Here is a 15,533-nt window from a genome sequence, read left to right on the forward strand (position 1 = left end):
AAAACTGTCAAAATTGGCTAAAGAGGAGAGACATGCATTAGCTTCATTTTAGATTTAGTTTTCTCTAGGTTTTCTATAACAGCCCATTTTTCAGCTGTGTCGGAAATAGTGATTTCTAGACCACAAATCCGACAAGTGAGTTTGTATAATTAGTATTTAAATTATACGAGTCAATAATAATTTTTATATTGAATTCTGATATGAGGAATTTTAACCAATTAAATTAAAAGTTAGTATAAGTGGTTAGGTTCAAAAGTCAAATGGTTATTGAAAACGAAGTATTAGGACATCGTTTCCGTAAATTAAAGTCGTAAAGATTTTTATTAAATATTTATAATATTAAATGTGAATTGAAGTTTGGTCGGGTAATTTTGATGATTTACTATTAAATTAAGGGAAAATAATTAAATTGTAAAAGAGGTAAAAATTACCCCTTATAGATTTTAAAAAACCAAAAGGATTAATTTAACAATTAGACCATTGCCAAAAGACCAAGCGATGGAGGATGGCAATCATTCCACTAACCTTTGGGATATTTATTCATTAAGTCCTAATTAGTTGAAGGTTAAATTGTAATTAAGTTTATTTAATTGGAATTCAATATAATTAAAGGACCAATTGTGTAGTTGGACTTTCCTTAAATGGCATAGTAATACGAATGATGTGGAATTATCTAGATTGTGGTAAATTGCATTTAGATCCTAATTATTTAAAAAGGACTAAATCGTAGAGGTTGAAAAAGTTGGTTTATTAGTTAAAAAGAAGAAATTAAAGGACTAGAATGGTAATTAAGCCATTAATGGCTATAGTGGATAGTTTTGGGCTTATTTTTGTTAAGAATTGAATGAAATCATTAAAGGGCAAATTGGTAATTGGGTAATTAATGGTTTAAAGCAAAAAAATTAAGTAAGAAAATTGTAACACCCCTAACCCGTGTTTGTCGTCGGAACAGGGTTACGGAGCATTACTAGAGTTTTCAGAACATTTACAGATAATTCATGTCAATTACTATTAATTTTTCGAGATTGTTCATGATGTCCTTTAAATGGACCCTCGAGTCCCAATATGGATATAAGAATCGAGTCGAGACTTAATCGGGAACTCAGAGAATTTTTCGTGAAATTTCAATATTTATCTTAGATACAAGGCACACACGCTCGTGTGGTCACGGCACACGCCCATGCTGCAGGCTGTGTGGTAAATTTAATTTTTCAGCGTATTCATCTATGGAACATTTTCTATACTTTGATAACTTTTCAAATTAATCCCCCAAATAGATAGATTTGACTATCTCGATCTCAAAAATATAAAAATTACTAAAAACGAGACAAGATTACTTACCAAATTAAGCCAAGAAAGCTTACTTTCTTTTTCCTAGGGTTTCCATATATTTTGGGGAAGAAGATGACATAAAATAAGATGATATATTTTTTAATTATTTATCATCTTTTAATTAATTTAATTTCCAATTTAGTTCTTAGCCTTTTCTAATTTTTCCATGGATGATTCATAAAAATATATATACTAACTTTTCTTTAATGGTCTAATTACCATATAAAGACCTCAAGATTTAAATTCCATAGCTATTTGATCCTTCTAGCTACTAGAATCCAACTTTGGCGTTTTATGCAATTTTGGTCCTTTCCATAATTAAGTACATAATCGATAAAATTTTCTTATCAAAATTTTCATATAACATTCCTATCACAATGCAGACCATGCAAAAATATAAAAATAAATTTTCCTTTCGGCTCGAATTTGTAGTCCCGAAACCACTGTTCCGGTTTCACTAAAAATGGGCTATTACAACTCTCCCCTTTAAAAATTTTCGTCCTCGAAAATCTTACTAATAAAAAGATTAGGATATTGCTTCCTCATGGTATCCTCCGGTTCCTAGGTAGCCTCTTCAATACCATGTCGTTGCCAAAGAACTTTTATTAATGCCACATTTTTATTCCTTAATTCATTGGTTTCATGTGCCAGGATTTTGATTGGTTCTTCACTGTATGTCATATCAGACTGAATATCAACTTCTGTTGGAGAAACAACATGTGAAGGATCCGATCGATACCGTCATAACATAGATACATGAAATACATTATGAATTTTTTCAAGTTCTGGTGGTAAGGTTAGCCGATATGCAACGGGTCCAATTCTTTCTATGATTTCATATGGCCCAATGAACTGTGGACTCAATTTTCCTTTACAGCCAAACTGAAAAACTTTCTTCCAAGGTGATACTTTCAAGAATACCTTGTCATCGACCTGAAATTCTATTTTTTTCATTTAATATCAATATAGGACTTTTGACAAGCCGATTGACCATCTTTTTGGAGATGGAATGCAGTGTTGATAACCCGTAATTTATACATATTTTTATCTCATGCTTAGCCCATTTATGAATGGTTTCTCCTTAGATTTGGTGAATTCGATGCTCTTAATCCTTTAATTTCATGTTTTATACTTAGGAGAGCATAGGAGAGTAAAAAGAACGAGAAACGAGCCGAAAATGGAGAAAATGGACCCACGTGGGAAATCAACACAACCTGGACTTCCTCACACGGGCGTGTCATACGGCCGTGTCCATTTGGCAGGATTGAAGCACGACTTACACAAGTAGACTACATGCCGGTGCCTATTCAACATCCTTGACCACGGGCGTGTCCCTGCCGAGCCCAAGTACAGTCCTATTCAGAAAAGGCCAATTTTTAGGGCTCTTAGGCATCCAAAAACCTATTTAAACACCTGAGGAGGCACTTAAGAGGAGGACGTAGAGTAGGAAGAAAGGAATTACTCAAGGAAAGCCGATTAATCCATCTCAGAAGCCGGATTCATCATTAAGACTGAAGATCTTCCTTCAAGTTCCTTCAAGAGTTTTGGGTTTTCTTATGTTTTGTTATCTTTATGCTTTTGAGATGTTTTCTTTCATAAGTATGAACTAAACCCCCTAAGTACCTAAAGGGAATGAAACCTAAGACGAATCTTGTTATTATTATCTGAATTGTATGATAAATATTTGACTTGTTCTTAATTATGTGTTCTTAATTCTTGTCTTAATATTCCAGGATATTGATTCAAGCTAAGCTCTTATTCAGAGGAGGAATAAACCCTGTCTAAGAGTAAAATTGTCATAATTAAGCGGAGTTGATTGTGCGCCTAGAGATAGGGTGACAAGATTTTTCCGGATTAGGGTGAAACCTAATAATGGAATCCATAGATCGAGTTAATGTAATTCTAGGGTGTTAATTGGAAAGAGATTTCAATTATTCAACCCAGGGTTAGACGTTATTAGTCTCAAGAGAGATAATAATATAACTTAGGGATTTTTACGGATCAAGTCAAATGGATATATCGTCTGATTCAGAGTCAAATAACAAGTGAAGTCTAGGTGGATTTTTCCTTAGGTATTGTCTTAATCAATCGAATTTTCCCAAAAGTATTTTTCCCAAATTTTCTTTCTGTGCCTTCTTAGTTTAGTAATTAGTTTAGATAGCCAAACCTATTAAATTTCAGGCTAGATAATAAAAAGGAAATAAATACTAGTACTCGTGGTTCCTTTAGGTTTGACAATCCGGTCTTACTGAACTATACTATTGTTCGATAGGTACACTTGCCTTAATCGTGATAATAAGTTAGTCTCAAGAATGATTCATTCACAAATCTTTAAAACCTGTCACGAATATCACGTATCAAGTGCTAAAATGTAATTGTGTACCCAAAGCTTCTTGCAATTTACTTCAGAATCGAGATGTAAATCGAGGATCTCTATTTGAAATAATAGAGACAGGTATTCCATGCAATCTAACAGTTTCAGAAACATATAATTCAACCAATCTATCTAAGGAATAATCCATACGTGCCGAAATAAAATGTGCAGACTTTGTCAATCAATCGACAATTACCCAAATGACATCTTTCTTTTTTGGAGACAAGGGTAATCCCGATACAAAGTCCATGGTAATTATTTCCCATTTCCATTCTGGTATTGTAATTGGCTGTAACAAGCCCGAAGGCACCTGATGTTCAGCTTTTACTTGCTGACATATCAAACATTTAGATACATATTCAGAAATATCTCGTTTCATAGCCGGCTACCAGTATATCTTTTTCAAGTCATTATACATTTTGTTACTTCCCAGATGAACAGACGTAGTATCATTATGAGCTTTATTCAAAATCTTTTGTACTAGTTCTGAATTCTTCGGTATAGATATTCTGCCTTTAAATAATAAATAATCGTCAGACCCAATCTAAAATTCTGAATCAGAAATTGATTCACACTGTATCTGTTTTGCTTGTAACTTATTATCATCTTTTTGAGTTTCAGAAATCTGCTACAAAAACGTCGGTCTAGGTTTTAACTTAGCTATGATTGAACCATAATCAGATAACGACAATCGGGTATTCATTTCTCGCAAAGCAAACATAGATTTTCTACTTAGAGCATCTGCAACCACATTGGCTTTCCCTGGATGATAGTCAATAACCAAATCATAATCTTTCAATAACTCAAGCCACCTACGCTGCCTCAAATTCAAATCTTTCTGTGACATCAAATACTTTAAAATTTTGTGATCAGTGAATATATGACATTTTTCACCACACAAGTAATGTCGCCATATTTTCAATGCAAACACAATTGCTGCCAATTCAAGATCATGTATCGGGTAATTTCTTTCATGTGTTTTTAGCTGTCTTGAAGCATAGACTATTACTTTACCTTCTTGCATCAAAACATAACCTAAACCATTTAACGACGTATCACTGTAAATTACAAATTCCTTATCCGATTCAGGCTAAACTAATACAGATGCTTCTGTCAATAAGGCTTTCAACCTATCAAAACTCTTCTGACATTTATCAGACCACTCAAATTTTACATCTTTTTTACAAAAAACAAGTCATTGAAGAGGCTATCATTGAAAAACCTTTTACAAACCTCCGATAATATCCAGCAAGTCCTAGAAAACTTCTAACTTTAGACACATTTTTCGGTGGCTTCCAATTGACAATAATTGAAATTTTATTTGAATCTACCCTGATACCTTTAGCAAATACAATATGTCCAAGGAAACCAACTTCCCGTAGCCAAAATTCACATTTATTGAATTTGGCATGCAATTGTTTTTAACGCACTATTTGCAGTACAATTCTCAAATGATCTACATGTTACCCATGTATGTGGAAAATTCGGTTTACCATGTCTCCAGAAAATGCCCTTATTAAGCCTTTCTTTTGATCAGAGCCAGAAGTCCCTATAAAAGAAAAAAGTCCTAGGTGAATTTTGAGTATCTATAAATATCACCACAAGCCTGCCTAAATATGGTCTGAAAATTCTGTTCATTAGATCCATAAACACTTCTGGTGCATTTATCAAACTGAATGGCATCACTAGAAACTTATAGTGTCTATACTTGGTTCTAAAAGTTTTCTTTGGCACATCTGAATCTTTTACTTGTAGCTAATAATAGCCAGAACAAATATCAATATTTGAAAATACAGTGGCACCTTTCAACTAGTCAAATAGATCATCAATTCGAGGTAGTGGATACTTTTTTTTATTGTAACCTTCTTGAGCTGTTTGTAATCAATGCACAACCTCAACGATCTATCTTTCTTCTTTACAAACAAAACCGGTGCACCCCAAGGTGAGAAACTGGTCTAGCAAAGCATCTATCAATAAACTCTTGCAACTGTGCTTTCAACTCCTTTAATTAGGTAGGAGCCATTTTGTAAGGTGTTATGGATATGGGTGCTGTTCCCGGAACAAGATCTATAGAGAATTCCACTTCTCTAATCGGTGGCAAACCAGGTAATTCTTTCGAAAATATATCAGAAAATTTACATACATTCAGCACTCACTAAATCTTCGACTCAGATATTTTAGTGTCCAATACATATGCAAGATAAGCTTCATAACCCTTTCTGACATATTTTTGTGCTGATATTGCTGAAATCACATTAGATAGCCCATTTAATTTATCAGATTCAACATGAAGTAACTCACCACTCTGACATTTCAACACAATATATTTCTGTTTACAATTCACCACTGCATCGTGTTGGGTTAACCAGTCCATTCCCAAAATCACATCAAATTCATCAAATGACAATAACATCAAATTAGCCGAAAAGCAATAAACCTTTACCATCAATGGACAGTTTTTACAGACTTTATCCATCATAACATACTGGCCCAATGGCTTTGAAACTTTAACCACAAATTCAGTGAATTCCACAGGTAAATTTTTAACACAGGTAAATTTTTAACAGACACTAAATTTGTGCACATGTATGAATGTGTGGAACCAGGATCAATCAAAGCAGTAATATCAGTATCAAGTAGAGAAAATGTACAAGTAATGATGTCTGGTGCAGAAGCATCTTCTTTAGCATGAATAGCATACGTCCTTGCCGGTGCTCGTGCCTTAGATTTGACTGTTGTATCCCTTGTAAATGATACCACTAACATTGCCAGAGTGACGGGGTGGTCTGCCTCTCGAAACAGAATTACTCAACTTTGGAGTCTGTTCAATAGATCTTTCAACCCTTTCCGGGCAATCTTTAAGAAAATGATTAAGAGAACCACATTTATAACATACTCCACTTCTTAATCGGCATTCCCAAAAATGATACTTATTACAATGTTTACACTTTGGTTTGGAATTACTAACACTTCCCACACTCTTTACAGATGGGGATGAAGCTCTAGTGTTAGAGCTTTGAGAACATCGCTCTTTTCTCGAATATCCCACTGATGTTGTAAAACGATCATAATACTTCTTTGATTTCTTAGAAGTAGATTATTATGACTTACTAAAAATTCTTTTACCAGAAACCCGAGCCTCTATTTTAGCTTGTTTCTTTTCTTTACTTAATTCCCCAGCTTTGTGTGCTCGATTAGCCAGTACCACAAATTCCCTTAATTCAAGAATTTCGATCAATAACTCAATATCTTCATTTAACTTTTCTTCAAATCGTTTACACATATCAGCTTCGGTTGGAACCTATTCTCTAGCATACAAATTCTCACTCATACTCAGATACAATCATACTTCCTTGTTTAAGCTCTAAAAATTCTTTCTTTTTCTGATCCAAAAATCTCTAACTAACATACTTCTTTCTGAATTCAGTCTGGAAAAATTCTCATGTAATGTTTTCTCTTGGTACAACAGAAGTTATAGTATTCCACCAATGATACGTTGTGTCTTTCAGTAAAGATACTGCACATTTCAAACATTCAACTAATGTGCAAGATAATTCGTCTAAAACCCGGATGGTATTTTTCAACCAAAACTCAAACTGGATCATCATTTGCTATAGCTCTAAATTCTTCTACCCCATATTTACGAATTTTATCTACCAGAGACAGACCAGTTCTAACAGGTTCAACACTTTGTAGTATCTCAGGAACTGGTTGAGGAGTAGGTGGGGCAGGTTTTTGTACAGCAAGATTTGTTCTTATATATTGAGTGAAACATTCATTCATCATTTGAAAGAAGGCTTGTTTTGCCTCCTTAGTTCGGCCCTTAGATACAGGCATTCCACTACTAGATGCAGCTCTTTGAACTGAAGTTGAAGAATTGCTCTCAGCTTCTTCGGATTCACCTCTAGCTTGGTTGGATGATATTACTATATGAAAAACACATTTCAAATGGTCAAGAAATATCACACTATCACAAATTATATAATGGCATGTATAGCTAAACTCGTACATGCTATGTTCAGTTCGAAAATTGGCTAAACCGTAACTCTGATACCAAATAAATGTAACACCCCTAACCCATGTCCGTCACCAGATCAAGGTTACGAAGCATTACTAGAGTTTTCAGAACATTTACAGATAATTCATGTCAATTACTATTTATTTTCCGAGATTATTCATAATGTCCCTTAAATAGACCTTCGAGGCTCAATATGAGTATTAGAATCGAGTTGGGACTTAATTGGGAACTCAAAAATTTTTTCGTGAAATTTCAATATTTTTCTTAGATATAGGGCACACACGCCCGTGTGGTCAGGGCGCACGCCTGTGTGACTATAGGACAAGCCCATGTTACAGGCCATGTTTGACCCCGTGTAACTCTTTGACTTGTGCCACACAGCTAATCACATGCCCGTGTGCTAGGCCATGTGGTAAATTTAATTTTTCAGTATTCATCCATGACAAAATTTCTATACTTCGATAACTTTTTAAATTAATCCTCCAAATAGATAGATTAGACTATCCCAATCTCAAAAATATAAAAATTACTAAAAACGGGGCAAGATTACTTACCTAATTAAGCCAAGAAAGCTTTCTTTCTCTTTCTTAGGGTTTCCATGTATTTTGGGGAAGAAGATGACATAAAATATGATGATATTTTCTTTCTAATTATTTATCATCTTTTAATTAATTTAATTTTCAATTTAATCCTTAGCCTTTTCTAATTTTTCCATGGATGATTCATAAAAAATATCTACTAACTTTTCTTTAATGGTCTAATTACCATATAAGGACTTCAAGTTTTGAATTCCATAGCTATTTGATCCTTCTAGCTACTAGAATCTAACTTTTGCATTTTATACAATTTGGTCCTTTCCATAATTAAGTGCATAATCGATAAAATTTTCTTATCAAAATTTTCATATAACATTCCTATCACAATTCAGACCATGCAAAAATATAAAAATAAATTTTCTTTTCAGCTCGGATTTGTAGTCTCGAAACCCCTTTTTCGATTTAACTGAAAATGGATTGTTACAAAAATGGTATCATCTTTTACATTTTCTATCTTTGAAATCTGAATAAGCCATGGGAGAAGGGAGAAAACTTCGGTCAGTTAGGGCTTGCTAATTTAGTAAGTAAACCTTGTCTATTTTTAGTAATTTTTATATTTTTGAGCTTGTATTAGCTTAATCTAGCTAGCCTAGAGACTAATTTGTAAACCTGTCAAATGTTTTGGATTATGAGATTGATGAATTTGAGTTATTCTTGAACTTTTATGAAATAATATTAAGTTTGGTTGCTAAATAAGACTATTTTGTAAAGTAGTTTTTGTTGATTTTAATGTTTAAAGACTAAAATGTGAAAAATAGTAAAAGTACAAGGACTTAATGTTAAATAAAAGAAAATATAGGCTTTAGTGAAGTTTTATACTATTCAATTGAGTTGATTTTAGTTAAATTTGGTTAAATTGCAAGATTAAGGCTTAGAGACTAAATTGCATAAAAGTAAAATATTGGGGGTAATTTTATAAAAATGTCAAAAAGGACTTAATTGCATAAAATGAGTTAATTTTACTGTTGGAATTATTTAATTGAATGAAATTATTATTTTAGATCAAGTATAGGTTGAAAATCGAGGCATAAAGAAGTTACAGAATAGTCCATGTACCTTATTGTGCTGCAGTTTAGTCAGGTACGTTCATAATATTTCTTTTATGTTACAATGATTTCGTATATATTACATGTTTATTATAATTAGATCCAACGTTAAACTTAACTATTGAATGATTTGAGAATAAATAATAAATGAATATGGTGAACATGTTATGTTTCTGAATAGCAAGCCTCGAGTCGATGTTATCTATTAGGTTTTGTACCGGTGTGTTTATCGGGCTTTGTACCAACAAGCTTTGTGCTAGTGTTGTCCATCAAGCCTTGAGCTGGTGATATAGAGTATAACGATGGTTGAGATACTACATGTGTTGCGGATTCTCTACAACTTGTGTGAGCAGCATCGTGAGCCAATGGTTATTTAACAGGTACTATGTACCATTGATACAGACAATAATGATGGCTTGAGATCCTGCATCTGTTGTGGATTCTCTGTAGTTTGTGTGAGTAGCATCGTGAACCGGTAAAAACTCTGAAATTAACTCGAATGAGTGATACCTTCTAATTACCTAAGATTAGATCTTATTAATATGACAACTGAGAATGTGATGTGAATTAATGCACTGTGTAATACTCACCTATTGTGAGATGTGTTTGATAGGAACTTCGTTATTTAATCTTATAATTTGATCTATTATGTTAATTTGGTAAGATTTATCGTTTAATTTAGCAAACTTACTAAGCTTCAAGTAAGCTTACTTGCGCCTTGTCCTTTGTTTTATAGATTATATTTTGTGATCAGGAGATCAGATCAACTCGCAAAATCACACTATCCCGATGACTCTTTCGGTAGATTTTGTAAACATTTGGCTTATATGGCATGTAGTAGGGAAAATGGTTATCATGCTATAATTCATGGCTATGTGAGATGTTTTGTACTTGATGAATGAATGGTAGTGTAATAGCCCGTTTTCAATGAAATTGAAACAGTGGTTTCGAGACCACAAATTTGAGTCCGTAAGAAAAATTATTTTAATATTATTGCATGGTCTGCATTATGATAGGAATGTCGTATAAAAATTTTGGTAAGAAAATTTTACCGATTACATATCTAATTTGATACAAGGACCAAATTGCATGAAATGAAAAAGTTGAGTTCTAGTAGCTATAAGTATCAAATAGTTATGGAATTCAAAATTGGATGTCCTTATATGGTAAATAGACCATTAAGAGAAGTTAGTAAATATCATCATCTTTCCCAAGTATTTTTACATGAAAACCCTAGTTAGAAGAGCTTGAAGGTAGCAAGCTTATTTGGCTCAATTAGGTGATTATTCAAGTCCCGTTTTTAGTAAATTTTATATTTATGATATCGTAATAGCTTAATCTAGCTATCTCGGGGATTAATTTGTAAAGTTATCAAAGTATTAAAGTTTTTCCATGGATGAATATGTATGAATTATGAAATTTATGGTAGAAAATGAAAGGTTGTTGATAGATAAACAACTTTTGTAAGTGAATTTTGATGAAATTGTGACTTAGGGACTAAATTGTAAAGATATAAAATTTATAATAAAATTCTAAATTTTTTGAAATACACAGGGCTGTTATTGTGACATATGAAATTTGGCTAGGTTTGGAATAATGATTAAATTGTATGAATTTCATTTTCCAAGCCTAGGGACGAAATCTTCATTAATTAAAAGTATAGGGTAAAATGGTAATTTTACCTAAGATGTGAATTGAATATGAATTGTATTAAACTGAGATAAATTTACTCGTATAGATTCGGATAGACCAAATACGAAGCTAGATTGAGGTAAAGAAAAAGTAACGGATTAGTAACATACAAGTTCATAAACATTGTCGAGGTAAGTTCGTGTAACTAAATTGTGTATATCTATATGCTTGAATTGAATGTTGTGTATGTGATTGTATTGTTGCTATGAATATGAAATTTCTATTGTTGCTATGAATATAAAATTAATATTATATCTGATAATGTCTGACAAACATCAAGTCCCAATTGAATGAATAAAATTTGATGGATACAGGATTTCCCGTATTGGTTGTGGTCTTGTATATGTTGCAGACACACCACAGCTCAAAAAAGCATCCGGTTATTAGCCCTCTCGAGCTTCCCATTATATGGTTCTTGCGAGCTTCCTGTTAATAGCTCTTCGGAGCATCCCGATCGGTCGTGATCCTGCACGTGTTGTGGGCACACGGCAGCTCTTATGAGCGTCCCGATATATGGCTCTTCGTGAGCTTTTCGATTAAAAGCTCTTTGTGAGCTTCCTGATTAATGGCTCTTCGGAGTTACCCATTATTGGCTCATATAAGCTTCTCGATTATGGCTCTTATGAGCTTCCTGTTATACAGCCCAAATAAGCTTCCCGCTACATGGCTTACATGAGCTTCCTGTTATATGGCTCGAGAGAGGGCTTCCTGTTTATGTGCTCACATAAGCACTCCCGAATATGAATTAACAGATTATAGTTTTTACACTTCAAGTGTACTACCTGTGTATCCATTGATATTTCTAATAAATTCAACGGGCAAAGTTCCAAAATAGAATAATCTGAATTTGAGATGAATTATTATGGAAATGTACATGTTACATGGATATATGATGTGGAAAGCATATATATATGAAAATTTTTACATGATGAACTCATCTTTGATTCTTGATATTCACATGAAGTACATGACTAACATGTTTCTTGAGATTATATGTGTTTAGGCAATTTGTCAAATTTCTTTGGATAAATTTTGCATGCTTACTTTAAATGTAAATGATTGGTAAGTTAATTTCCCTTATATGAACTTACTAAACTTTAAAACTTACTCTATTTATTTTCCTTGTTTTATAGTAATACGGAGGCTCATTGGGTTAGAAGCTTGGTGGAGATATCATCACACTATCCATAGGCTCATTTCGTTATATTTAGTAAAATAATTTTGGTATAATGGCATGTATAGGATAACTTGGCCAATGTTGGCAAACTCATGTTTTGGTTGTAAATAGACATTGGAATGGCTTGTGATGAATGCGTTTTGATGTATGATATGAGTGTTTAGTAAAGTTAATTGATAGTAAACTTCATAAGTATGTCTATATGCATTTTCAGTCAAATAGGTAAGTTGGATATATAGATTTATGAAGCGATATGTTATGCATAAGACTTGATTTTTGGCTTGGTTTAAATGTCTTGGGCTGGCTTGTGAATGTGTTAAAATGTTTATGTAGGTAGAAGACAAATTGGGTGAGAAAAGTGGCCTTGAAAATGGCCTATTTTCGTCCACACAGGTAGAGACACAGGCGTGTGTCTCAGCCGTGTGTGACACACAGCCTAGCATATGGGCATGTGTCCCTTGCATCTTAAAAATTCAAAATATAATGCTTAGGATTTTTCACATGGCTTGGCACACGGGCGTGTGGCTTGGCCGTATACCCTTGCACCTACACACAGCCTAGCACACAAGCGTGTGACTTGGCCGTGTGACCCAAGTTAGAGAGTTACACGGGTATGGACATTAGCTGGGATACGGTCGTGTGCCCTATTTCGAATGCCTTCGAATTCCTACACGACCTGGGACAAAGGCACGTCACTTGGCTATGTGAGCCACATGGCCTGACCACACGGGCGTGTCCTGCATCTAGGAAGTTTTTTCTGGAATTTCGTGAAAAATTTTCTGAGTACTCGATTTAGTTCCGACTTGTTTCTAATGTATGTTTTAGGCTTCGAAGGCTCATATAAGGAACTTTATGAATAATATCTGACATGAATGTTAAATAATATCAAATGCTTGTATTTGATCTGTTTATTCCGGTAATGCTCCGTAACCCTGTTTCGGAGACGGATACGGGTTAAGGCTGTTACATGTAGTATTTATGGTATGATTATTAACCTTAAGTAAACTTGAGTAGGTGGTAAATATGGTAAATGTCATATTAAGTTGGAATGATGTATTTAGAATGTTTTAGTTGGTGTATATTATGGCTTATAGATAGTTGCTTGATAATGAGTAGCATAAAAATTATAATGTGTTTGGTGCATGATACTTTGGTTGGTTTTAGATGAATGGAAATGGTATGTTTTGGTTAATTTAAAGTGTGTTTATAGACTTGTGAATATGTGAAATGAGTTGGTATAGATACCTATACAATTGCATGAAGAATAGGCTTGGATTTGGCCACTTTTACACACACAGCTTGGGACACGAGCTGTCACACGGGCTGCCCACATCGACGCGTGCCCTGAGCATGTTAGGTATAGGATTCACATAGGCTAGCACATGGGCTAAGACACATATGTGTGAGCCAAGTCAGTGAGGTACACGGGTAAGCACACGGTTGGATACACAGGCGTGTGACCCTTGTAGGTGAATTTTTTTAGTTTTTCCTGAAATGTTATGCTTTGTTCTGGTTTGGTCCCTAATTGCTCGAAAGCTATTTTTAAGGCCACGTAGGCTCGATTTAAGGCTCGTAAATGCATAATTTATTCTATTTTAAATTTCTTATGTATTTATTAAATTAATTTGAAAATTAATTGCTATTGGCTATTAAATGTTCCGTTTTGTACGGTAATACTCCATAACCCTATTCCGGTAACGAAAACAGGTTATGGGTGTTACATTTTCTCTTAGTTTTTTTTTTGCACTTTTTCTAGGGTTTTCATTTTCTCTTCTTCTTTCTTAGTTTAGAGTTTATTTTGTCTGCATTTACTTCTTGTTCTTGATGTTCTTAGTGTTAGTTATGTTAGTTATCACTGTAGTTTAGGTTTATTTATATTTTCAGTCCTTGTACCTTGATTGGAAGACATATTTAGCTTTAGTTTAATGCATTTTAATTTTTTTACTTTAAATATGTTAAAGTTTGTTCATTTTATGTTTATTGCTTTAGATTTTCTTGTTGGATGATTTTAGTTTCATGTTCTTTAAGTTTTCTTACATAAAAATCTCAATTTTTTTTATTTTTCTTAAGCTTTACTTTAATGGTTGTTTTGTTTTTTATTTCCATGTTCATCCTTTTTATTTTTAGCATGAGTATCTAAACCTTAAAGGAGGTTGGTTGATAGAGATATGGGTAAGTTGATTTTTGGACTAAGGACTAAATCAAATAGACCTAAAAACTTAGAAAATGACGCACTTAGGGGAATATCTAGACAAGTAAGACCGAAAGATAATCTTGTTGTGCACTCGTTCATTAGTCCCAAATTAACTAGTGAGATCGAAAGATAAATCGGAGCTAAGCTGTCTTAGTCGGTAAAATTAAGATTGAAAGATAAAATGGAGCCACTTAGTAATTTAAGTGGTTGAAGTCCATTTTTTAAGAATCGATGAACCAATGAAATCAACCAATCAAACCCAGTTATTTATTTAGTTAATTTCTTAGTTTCGTACTCTTCGTGATTTAGTCCACAGATTAACATAATTAATTTTCTTGCACAATTTGTTTGTTATGATTTGTTGTACTATAAAATCGTATGAGTAGCTACTTAGACTCTTTCGTGTATGCTAGTTATCACTCAATCGTCATCTCTTTTGGGTTCGATCCTTGGAATACTCTAGCTTTCCATTATAACACTATAAATATTACAACTGACCTGTATGCTTGCAATAAAATTGTGCTTTAAAAATTGTCTTCTAAAATCATTGTTTTATGCGTACACGCGCGATGCTAGTTAGTGTTACAACTACAATTTTCCAAGTCACACCAACGACCATAAAAATTTTGAATGTGTCTCCTCAAGTAACATCATTACCTTTATCGCCTTTAATACATGATTCAACTCTTCTTAAAGTTGAACCAAGATATCCGATTAAGATAAATAGAGGAATTCCAAAAATTCAATATGATCCCAATTTTAAAGCTAAGACTAAATACCCTATTAACAATTACATCTCCTCTCACTATTTTTCAAAGTCTCATGCACTTATTATAAATCAATTATCTTTTGTATTTATTTCAAGTAATGTGTAGGAAGCATTGATAGATTCAAAATGGAAGAAAACTATGAGTGATAAAATGGAAGCCTTACAAAAGAATCATACATGGGAACTTGTATCACTACCCTTAGGGAGAAAACAATAAGGTGTAGGTGGATTTTTACAATCTAACTCAATGGAAACATAAATCGCTACAAGGCAAGACTTGTTGCTAAAGGGTATACCCAGAAATATGGAATTTATTATGGGGATACATTTTCTCT

Source organism: Gossypium hirsutum, chromosome A05 (genome assembly GCF_007990345.1).
Source record: "Gossypium hirsutum isolate 1008001.06 chromosome A05, Gossypium_hirsutum_v2.1, whole genome shotgun sequence".
Classification (NCBI taxonomy): domain Eukaryota; kingdom Viridiplantae; phylum Streptophyta; class Magnoliopsida; order Malvales; family Malvaceae; genus Gossypium; species Gossypium hirsutum.